A 9,143-nucleotide genomic window follows, 5' to 3' on the forward strand; every position below is an offset into this window, starting at 1 on the left:
TTTACCCATCGTATACTATTTTTTTAGAGAGAAGCCACTAGTGAAATATATGGCCCACAGGTGTCTTCTTTATTATATTTGCCTTCGCGATCTATTTTTATCTGCTTTTATTTTCAGATCTATTAATCCAAAAATACCTCACTGAATTTTGTTTGCTTTTATTTGCATTTATCAATCTATCACAATTTTTGTCCCATCTACTTGCCAATTTCTGGCGCCGTTACCCGAAAGGGATGGACAACCCCTTTAATACGTCGGGTTGCGAGTATTTGTTATTTGTGTGCAGGTGCCTTTCGCGTAGTGTTGCGTGGTTCTCCTACTGGTTCGATAACCTTGGTCTCATAACTGAGGGAAATACCTGCCGTAGCTGTGCTGCATCATCCCTTCCTCTTTGGGGAAATACCGACGTAGTTCAAGCCGCATCAACAAGTTTCTTGCAAACTTTGTATAAACCCAAAAGCTTTGATCACCTCATCAAAGCATAGGTTCCAACTCCGAGATGCTTGCTCTAGTCCATAGAAGGATCGCTGGAGCTTGCATACCTTTTAGCATCCTTAGGATCGACAAAACCTTCTGGTTGTATCACATACAACCTTTCCTCACGGAAACCGTCAAAGAAACTTTGTTTTGACATCCATCTGCCAGATTCGTAATTGAAAACGCAACAACTGCTAAAATAATTCCAACAGACTTTAGCATCGCGATGAGTGAGAAAGTCTCATCATAGTCAACTCCTTGAACTTGTTGGAAACTTCTTTGTGACAAGTCGAGCTTCATAAATGGTGACATTACCATCAACGCCTGTCTTCTTAAAGATCCATTTATTCTCCTGATCATCGGCTAGGTCCACCAAAGTCCATACTTTGTTCTATTACATTGATCCTATCTCGGATTTCATGGCTCCTAGCCATTTGTTGGAATCTGGGCCCACCATCGCTTCTCCATAGCTCGTAGGTTCACCGTTGTCCAATAACATGACCTCCAAGACAGGGTTACCATACCACTCAGAAGCTGTACGTACCCTTGTCGACCTACGAGGTTTGACAGTAACTAATCCAAAGCTTCATGATCATCATCATTAATTAGCTTCCGCTTCAACTGACGTAGGTGCCACAGAAACATCATTCGGGGCTGGGCTACTCTCTGGTTAAAGTAAAGGTTCAACAAGCTCATCAAGTTCTATCTTCCTCCCACTCAATTCTTTCAAGAGAAACTCTTTCTCAAGAAAGGACCCGTTCTTAGAGACAAACACTTTGCCCTCGGATTTGAGATAGAAGGTATACCCAGCAGTCTCTTTTGGGTATCCTAAGAAGACACATTTGTCCGCTTTGGGTTCGAGCTTTTCCGGCCGAAGCCTTTTGACATAAGCATCGCAGCCCCAAACCTCAAGAAACGACAACTTAGGTTTCTTGCCAAACCACAGTTCATACGGTGTCATCTCCACGGACTTAGATGGTGCCCTATTTAAAGTGAATGTAGTTGTCTCTAATGCATAACCCCAAAATGATAGTGGTAGATCAGCAAGAGACATCATAGAACGCACCATATCCAATAAGGTACGATTACGACGTTCGGACACACCATTACGCTATGGTGTTCCAGGTGGCGTTAACCGTGAAACAATTCCACATTGTCTTAAGTGATTGCCAAACTCATAACTCGGATATTCTCCCCCTCGATCGGATCGTAGGTATTTAATCTTCTTGTTATGATGATTCTCAACTTCACTCTGAAATTGTTTGAACTTTTCAAATGTTTTAGACATATGCTTTATTAAGTAAATATACCCATATCTACTCAAATCATCGGTGAAGGTGAGGAAATAACGATATCCACCGCGTGCGTCAAACACTCATCGGACCGCACACATCACTATGTATGATTTCCAACAAGTCACTTGCCCGTTCCATTGTTCCATAAGATGGGGTTTTAGTCATCTTGCCCATGAGGCATGGTTCGCATGTGTCAAGTGATTCCAAAAGTCCATCAGCATGGAGTTTCTTCATGCGATTTACACCAATATGACCTAAGCGGCACTGCCACAAGAAAGTGGTACTATCATTATCAACTCTACATCTTTTTGGCATCAATGTTATGAACATGTGTATCACCACAATCGAGATTCAATGAACCATTCACATTGCGTGCATGACCATAGAAGGTATTATTCATGTAAATGGAATAACCATTATTCTTTGACTTCAGTGAATAACCATATTGCAATAAACACGGTCTCATCATGTTCATGCTCAACACAGACACGAAATAACATTTATCTAGGTTTAACACTAATCCCGAAGGTAGAGGGAGCGTGCGATGGTGATCACATCAACCTTGGAAACACTTCCAACACACATCGTCACCTCACCCTTAGCTAGTCTCCGTTTATTCTGCAGCTTTTGTTTCGAGTTACCAATATTAGCAATTGAACCGGTATCTAATACCCAGGTGGTACTAGGAGTACTAGTAAGGTACACATCAATAACATGTATATCAAATATACTCTTGCTGAAGTTGCCAACCTTCTTATCTACCAAGTATTTGGGGCAGTTTCGCTACCCGTGGTCGTTCCCCTTACAATAGAAGCACTTTGTCTTGGGTTTGGGTTCAACCTTGGGATTTCTTAACTGGAGTGGCAACTGGCTTGCCATTCATGAAGTTTCCCTTCTCGCCCTTTCCCTTCTTGAAACCAGTGGTCTTGTTAACCATCAAAACTTGATGCTCCATCTTGATTTCTACCTTTGCGGTCTTAAGCACCGTGAACTGCTCTGGGATCATCTCCATCCCTTGCATGTTATAGTTCATCACGAAGCTCTAGTATCTTGGTGATAGTGACTGGAGAACTCTGTCAATCACTATCCTATCTGGAAGATTAACTCCCACTTGATTCGAGCGATTGTAGTACCCAGACATTCTGAGCACATGCTCACTGGCTGAGCTATTCTCCTCCATCTTGTAGGCAAAGAACTTGTTAAAGGTCTCATACCTCTCAACACGGGCATGAGCCTGAAATACCAATTTCAGCTCTTGGAACATCTCATATGTTCTATGGTGTTCAAAACGTCTTTGGATCCCCGATTCTAAGCCGTAAAGCATGGCGCACTAAACTATCAAGTAGTCATCAGAACGTGTCTGCCAGATGTTCACAACATCCATAGACGATGCTAGACGAGTTGGCACACCGAGCGGTGCATCAAGGACATAGGCCTTTTGTGCAGCAGTGAGGACAATCCTCAGACTACAGACCTAGTCTGCATAATTGCTTACAATATCTTTCAACTTAGTCTTTCTCTAGGAACGTATTAAAACAGGGAGCTACAACTCGAGCTATTGATCTACAACATAATTTGTAAAGACCACTACAAGGATCCGGGTCTATTACAACAAAATTGTTCGTCGCAATACATGCCGATTTGTAGCGATAAGTACCTATTGCCACGAAACAACATTCGTTGGCAGCCGTTGCGACTGGACACATGGTAATAGGTTATTGCCACAAAATAGCAATTATGGCAATAAAGTGTGCTATTGCAACAGCCATGTGGGAAGTCACCACATGTTTTCCTGTGGCAACACTCATCTGATGCCACAATTTGCTTTGTGGAGATAGTTTTAATGCAACATGTAACGAATCATGGCGACTGATAACTCGTGGCAATAGACATTTGTTGCAACAACCTATGCCAACGACGCATGTTTCGTGGTGCATACTGTTCCGTGGCAATAGTAAATTGTGGCAATAAACTATGGCAACAATCCTTGTTTTCATGGCATTAGGCATTTTGCCACGAACCGCTACATTTGTGGCATTAAGTTATGGCAACAAATATTCCAGTCGTCGTAATAGGAAATTGCAACATACTAGTTTTGGCGGTAATAAATAGGTATCACAACGGGTGAAATGTTTGTAGCGAGAAACTATTGCGACAATTTAAATTTTCGTGGTGCTAACATGTGGCAACCAAAAGTGGGTTGTGGCAATAGCCTATTGCAACCTAAAAAAATACAGGCATTGTTGTGACTCGATGCAGCAACAATGCATGGTGAAAGAGAAGAAACAACTAGCTAATTATGAAGGCCAATGACATGCTCACTTGAAAGTGGACCATGAGTTTCAGTTTCTTTGTTTTCAACATCTTAGACGTGCTTTGTCCTAAAAACGGAAAGAACAATTATAGGTGCGGCATCAATATTGACACTATAAAAGATGAAACAAGAATAACACGATCCAACGCATGAATAATCCCAGCTGATGCAGAAGCATGCCGAATGCACATTGTTGAATAACTATAGAATAACCAAAAGTCAGTGTACTCACGTAAACATTCTGGGACTCTGTGCCAGGCCATGTTCCATTCTTCGTGTGGGTGAGTTCACACAGAGCAATACAATCTGGCTCTTCTCCAGTTTCCAAGTTTCTCTGCAAGTAATATAGCAATGAGATGCTTGAAACATGAAATCATAGTTAGCAGCAAGGCATCATATTTAGTTAGACACATACCTTCTCAAAACTTAGTTGCGAGTAAGATTTTGATCCAAATATGTGTTTGTCTTCTATTTCTTACGACTATCGGTGTTCTTTTGGCTGCATTCCTATCAATTCATCGAAACCAAATATAACCAAACAGAAAAGCAATTTCATCTTAACACATATAGTAGACAAAGAGTGATCTTAGAGATAACCTGAAATTCTGAATCAGTGCCAAAGTACTCAATCATCCATTCCCACTCTTCTGGCTGTAAATCTTCTAGCAGATTAGCCAATCTAGCTGCATCTGTTTTGTATGCCTTGTAAGTGGAGCTTAGAGTTGATCGCCAGCCTCTATATTGTCTTCCGCACTTTTGAGAACTTTTTCTTCAGTTTCTGGTGTATCTTCCAGGTCTCATCTGTCCTGTAAAGCATACAACAAATGAATATACATCAGCAGTGCATTATCTCTGGTAAAATAACATAACGCAAGTGAAAAAGGTTGTATGCACTATGATACCAGCAACAATGAGTCGATGGATGGTGGGGTGAATGTCCGACCACATCCTCATCACTCCAATGAGCGGTCTTGAAGGTTTTGCAATTTAACCCACACCAGGATTTTATGCATTATAATAAATGCTAGAGACAACTTAAATGACATAAACAATTTACCAGATTTGGGTTCTCCACGTTGGTTTGTGTATGTTGTTATGCTTTCCATCCTTGTTGAGACAGTAGAGCCTTTCCTTCCTGTTAAGACAACTTAGCATTAACAAAGCATTGATGTTGTGCACCATTCGGATAGGTGATTATGAAGTAAGGATGTTGTGTACCATGAGCATCCTCCATAGAATTCATCATTGTTCCCTGGTGTAGGTAATATCAGAATTCGAGTCCATTTAAGAAGAAACGCAATACGTAAAGCAGGCATAAAATCATATCAGTTTAACAAAAAATTAGAAAAAAAGGAGAAAAAAACTACATTGGGAACATGCAACGAAATAACTACAAGGCCCCGTCTCACGGACATCTCCTCCTCACTTCTCTATGTTCTCTTTCTCTTCTGGAGCAGATCCATTTATCTCCGCATGATCCAATCGCACCACCAAAGGTCCTGATTGTACCACAATGGGTCAATTCCTTCTCACTTTTCTCACAAGTTTCTCACATCTCTCCTCTGCTTATTTGAGTCCAATTGTTTTGGGTGAACAATCTTCAGTTAACCTCCACAGTACACAACTTGGTTCTATGGATGGCGGGCCAATAATTAATAACTATTGTTTCGATTTAAAATTATCCATTAAGACGATTATGCAGAACAGAATCATACAGACACATATTAACGGAAAACACATCTATGGAGTAGATGGAACTTTATCTAATCCTCACGACACGAACTTCAATTCAGCCTAGGCAATCTAATGAAAACTACAGAGAGATGCCGGTTCAGGTGTGAGGAACTTAGGGTAATACAAGCTGCAGCCTAATTGGCTGCCAATTGAAGCAAGAGAGTAGGAAATACAAAGATGCTTCGAAATTTTGATTCATCAGCCTACACTATTATTGTCCTATAGTGGCATCACAGAAATCAAGAAGCGGTACCTTTCAGCATCATGATCACGGCTCCGGCGATGGTCACGATCATCGAAACGGTCACAGTGCTCCCTTATTTCACCCCTCTCACGGTGCTCACGATGGTGGCGATCACTGGCCCTGTCCCGACCACCGCAGTCATGGTTACACAGACACTCTCCCTGTCCCGGTGCCACACCCTGTCTTCCCCACGGCGCCTGTAGCGACCTCTGTCCTTGTCCTCATCGCGTCCTCTGCCCTTGTCTTTGGAACTCGAGGACCTCCCCTTGTGAGGATGTGCATCCTTCTGAAAAGGAAATGAATCCCATTGTCAGATCAAATTAAACAAAATCATGTCCTCCTAGCATGATTCAAATACTTGCTACTTAGAACCATCAAGCGGCTCACATTATCACAAAATTAACAAAACCTCTGTTTCACTTTCACACGATAGCAGGTACTACATGATCATAAACAAAAAGCTCAACCCACAGTATATGCTCCTGAACTTCGAATCGCATCACAAGCCAATGCATCTAAAGTATTGAAACTTACTTTAAAAAAGCCCGAGTTTAGTTTTCAAGGGCGCAGTGCGGAACTGAAAACAAGGCCCAGCATTAATTTGGGGGGCGAAACTTGAATCCAAAACTCACAACTGAAGGCGGCATAGGAAGCTAAGAACCTAGCTATTCTGAACTAATCCTATCGGAAAAAACCCCGTGTCAAGAGATCAATGACGCTGCATATACCCCAGCACAACCTCATTACCCCAGTGCATCTATATATGATTTCCTTTCCAGGGGAGCGGAACTAAAAGCACAATCCATAGTAGCACCGACTTTGGGCCGAAACTGAAATCCGACCAGCCTCGAATCCGCAACTAAACATGACGCGTGCAACAATCTATAAACCGAAGTAATTAGAGCCGACCTTATCCAAAATTCCCCAAATCGAAGCGAGCCAGCCGGCCCACCCCCCACTTGCACGCTTCGGCGAAACCCCCCATCCCAAGAGCGAAAAATAATAGATGATAAAGCTAGCCATGATGATCCAGCAAGCGGGCGTCGCTGCTGCGCTTGGCCAGCTGGAACATTTTTTTTTGTATCCAAAAGTATTAGAGTGATCAGAGATGAAAACTGAATTAACAACTTATTCACTAGATCTTCTAAAACAACTTATTCATTATGTTCGCCAAGTAAAGCCTTGCACAGTTAGAGAGCAATGTTGATATGTTGTCACAGCCTAGTTCTTGTAGTAATTGATACAAATGCCACATATTTTCAAATTATTGTAGAGTGATGGTGTTTTCGAGTATAAGTATGACCCAGAACGCATGCTTCTTGATGCAATAAGGAATCAAACATAACTCTTAATTAATAATAGCAATACAGAGAATTTCACATGAGAAATTATAAACTTAGGAGTATAATAATTATAACCCATGTAACGCAACTGTAACTGAAGAACTCATTCTAAGCACCCCATAAGCAATATAGTATAGAAATAAAATGTTAATTACTTATTCTATTATGATAAGAGAAACAGAACATGATCCTAACTATGAGCGCATATCATGGATTCAATGATCTCTGGAAAAATTGTTGAGCGTCTGGGCAAAATGCACCTCCCAGATTACAATGACTCATATGAAACTGTTAATTCATAATTAAAGGGCGCAGCCTTTTGGCATGTGCATCAGTAAACTGTAGTTTACCTGCAGCTGAGACTCCTAGCGTCTTCGCTGATGGATCATTCGGTGGCTTGCTGCCGGCCCATTGCGACAACGACAATGAGATGGAACACGCCTTCAACCCTCGCGGTGGTGCTGGGCATCTGCCGTTCGAGCTGAGTGGGTGGAACGCGCCGCCGCCACCGACTTGACGCAGCATGCGCGGCACGTTCACGGCCAAGCTGCAGAACTTAAGGGCTCACGTTCGTCGCCGATCTCACGCCTCAGCCGGCCGGCGAGCCGTACCCATTCGCCACGTCTCTCACCCTCTCCTCCTGCCGCCAGTGAGGAGGTCTCGTGCCTCCGCCGGCCGGCGAGCCACGCCTCTCTCCCTCTCCTCCTCTCGTTCCTCTCTGCGGCCGTTCGCTGCGGTTCGGCAATTGGCCCAACGCTGCAGGCCACGCGTGGAGGGGAGACGCGCCAGTCCAGGGAGGCGTGAATGACGGCGCGGGTAGGGCGGCAGGGGCAGGCGAACGGCGGCGCGGGCGTGAGATTTGTTTTGGCTTTTCTGTTGTGGGCAGATGGGGGAGCTTTTTTTTACATGGGAAGTTTTGCGCCGAGAGTCGCGGCCGCTTTTCTCTGCCGGCAGAGCGTTTTCCGCTCCAGGTAATTGCTATGCGCACATTTGACTCGGGATTAGTATAATCTAGACCAGTTCAAAAAAAAGTATAATCTAGATGGTTAGATTTAATCAAGTCAATCAATCTGATAATCTTATCTTCGCTGTGTACGTTTACGGGGTGTCCGCAAAAAAGAAGATGTTTGCGTGTTTAATAGTAATATAGATATAGATGAAATAAATTGGAAAAATGATATTTCAAAGCATTATGAGATATATATGCTGCTAAATCATCTCACGACCGTCACCTTTCCTCTGAACTAGATCGGGAGATTTCCAATGAAATTGTCTCACGTCCGTCATCTTCCCTAAGTCCGGCTGTAGGCGGCTGCAGGAAGCTCGCATCGATGGCCGTGGAAAGGCTCGATCTCGCGGGCGAAGGTCGGGAAGAGGGACAATGGAACTGCTTGGTCAACACCGAGGATGGAGGAAGCGGCCGATGGGAGCCATGGTCGACCAGGAGCGGCATGCAAGGTCAGAGGGGCGGCTCGCCGGCCGGGGCTTGCCGCCCGGGTCAGGACGGCACGAGCTGCAGCCTGGTAGGGGTGGCCGTCGCGCGGAAGTAGGGGTCGCGACCAATGCTAGCATGTTGTCGCCGGACGACCGGTTGTAGGTACAACTAAGTTTGCACTGCAATTTCGAAAATCATTTCAGAAAGCAGCAAAAACTTGGCTAGTTTTGAACTATAACTCACAGATACCTCGTGTGGCCCTCACTATAAAATTACTAGGTTATACTCTTGCCTTGGAACA

At 43.5% G+C, this 9,143-nt stretch overlaps 1 long non-coding RNA gene across 1 annotated transcript; it reads right to left on the reverse strand.

Moving 5' to 3' along the window:
* Positions 1–3,174: 3,174 nt before the first annotated feature.
* On the reverse strand, positions 3,175–8,311 carry LOC123078789 (uncharacterized). The gene is made up of 7 exons (XR_006437678.1): positions 7,758–8,311; positions 6,074–6,350; positions 5,305–5,338; positions 5,144–5,221; positions 4,684–4,892; positions 4,502–4,593; positions 3,175–4,420 (listed from the first exon to the last, which is right to left on the reverse strand). It is a non-coding gene; the product is annotated as an uncharacterized lncRNA (long non-coding RNA).
* Positions 8,312–9,143: the final 832 nt, after the last annotated feature.

The sequence above is a fragment of the Triticum aestivum genome, chromosome 3D (assembly GCF_018294505.1).
Source record: "Triticum aestivum cultivar Chinese Spring chromosome 3D, IWGSC CS RefSeq v2.1, whole genome shotgun sequence".
Taxonomy (NCBI): domain Eukaryota; kingdom Viridiplantae; phylum Streptophyta; class Magnoliopsida; order Poales; family Poaceae; genus Triticum; species Triticum aestivum.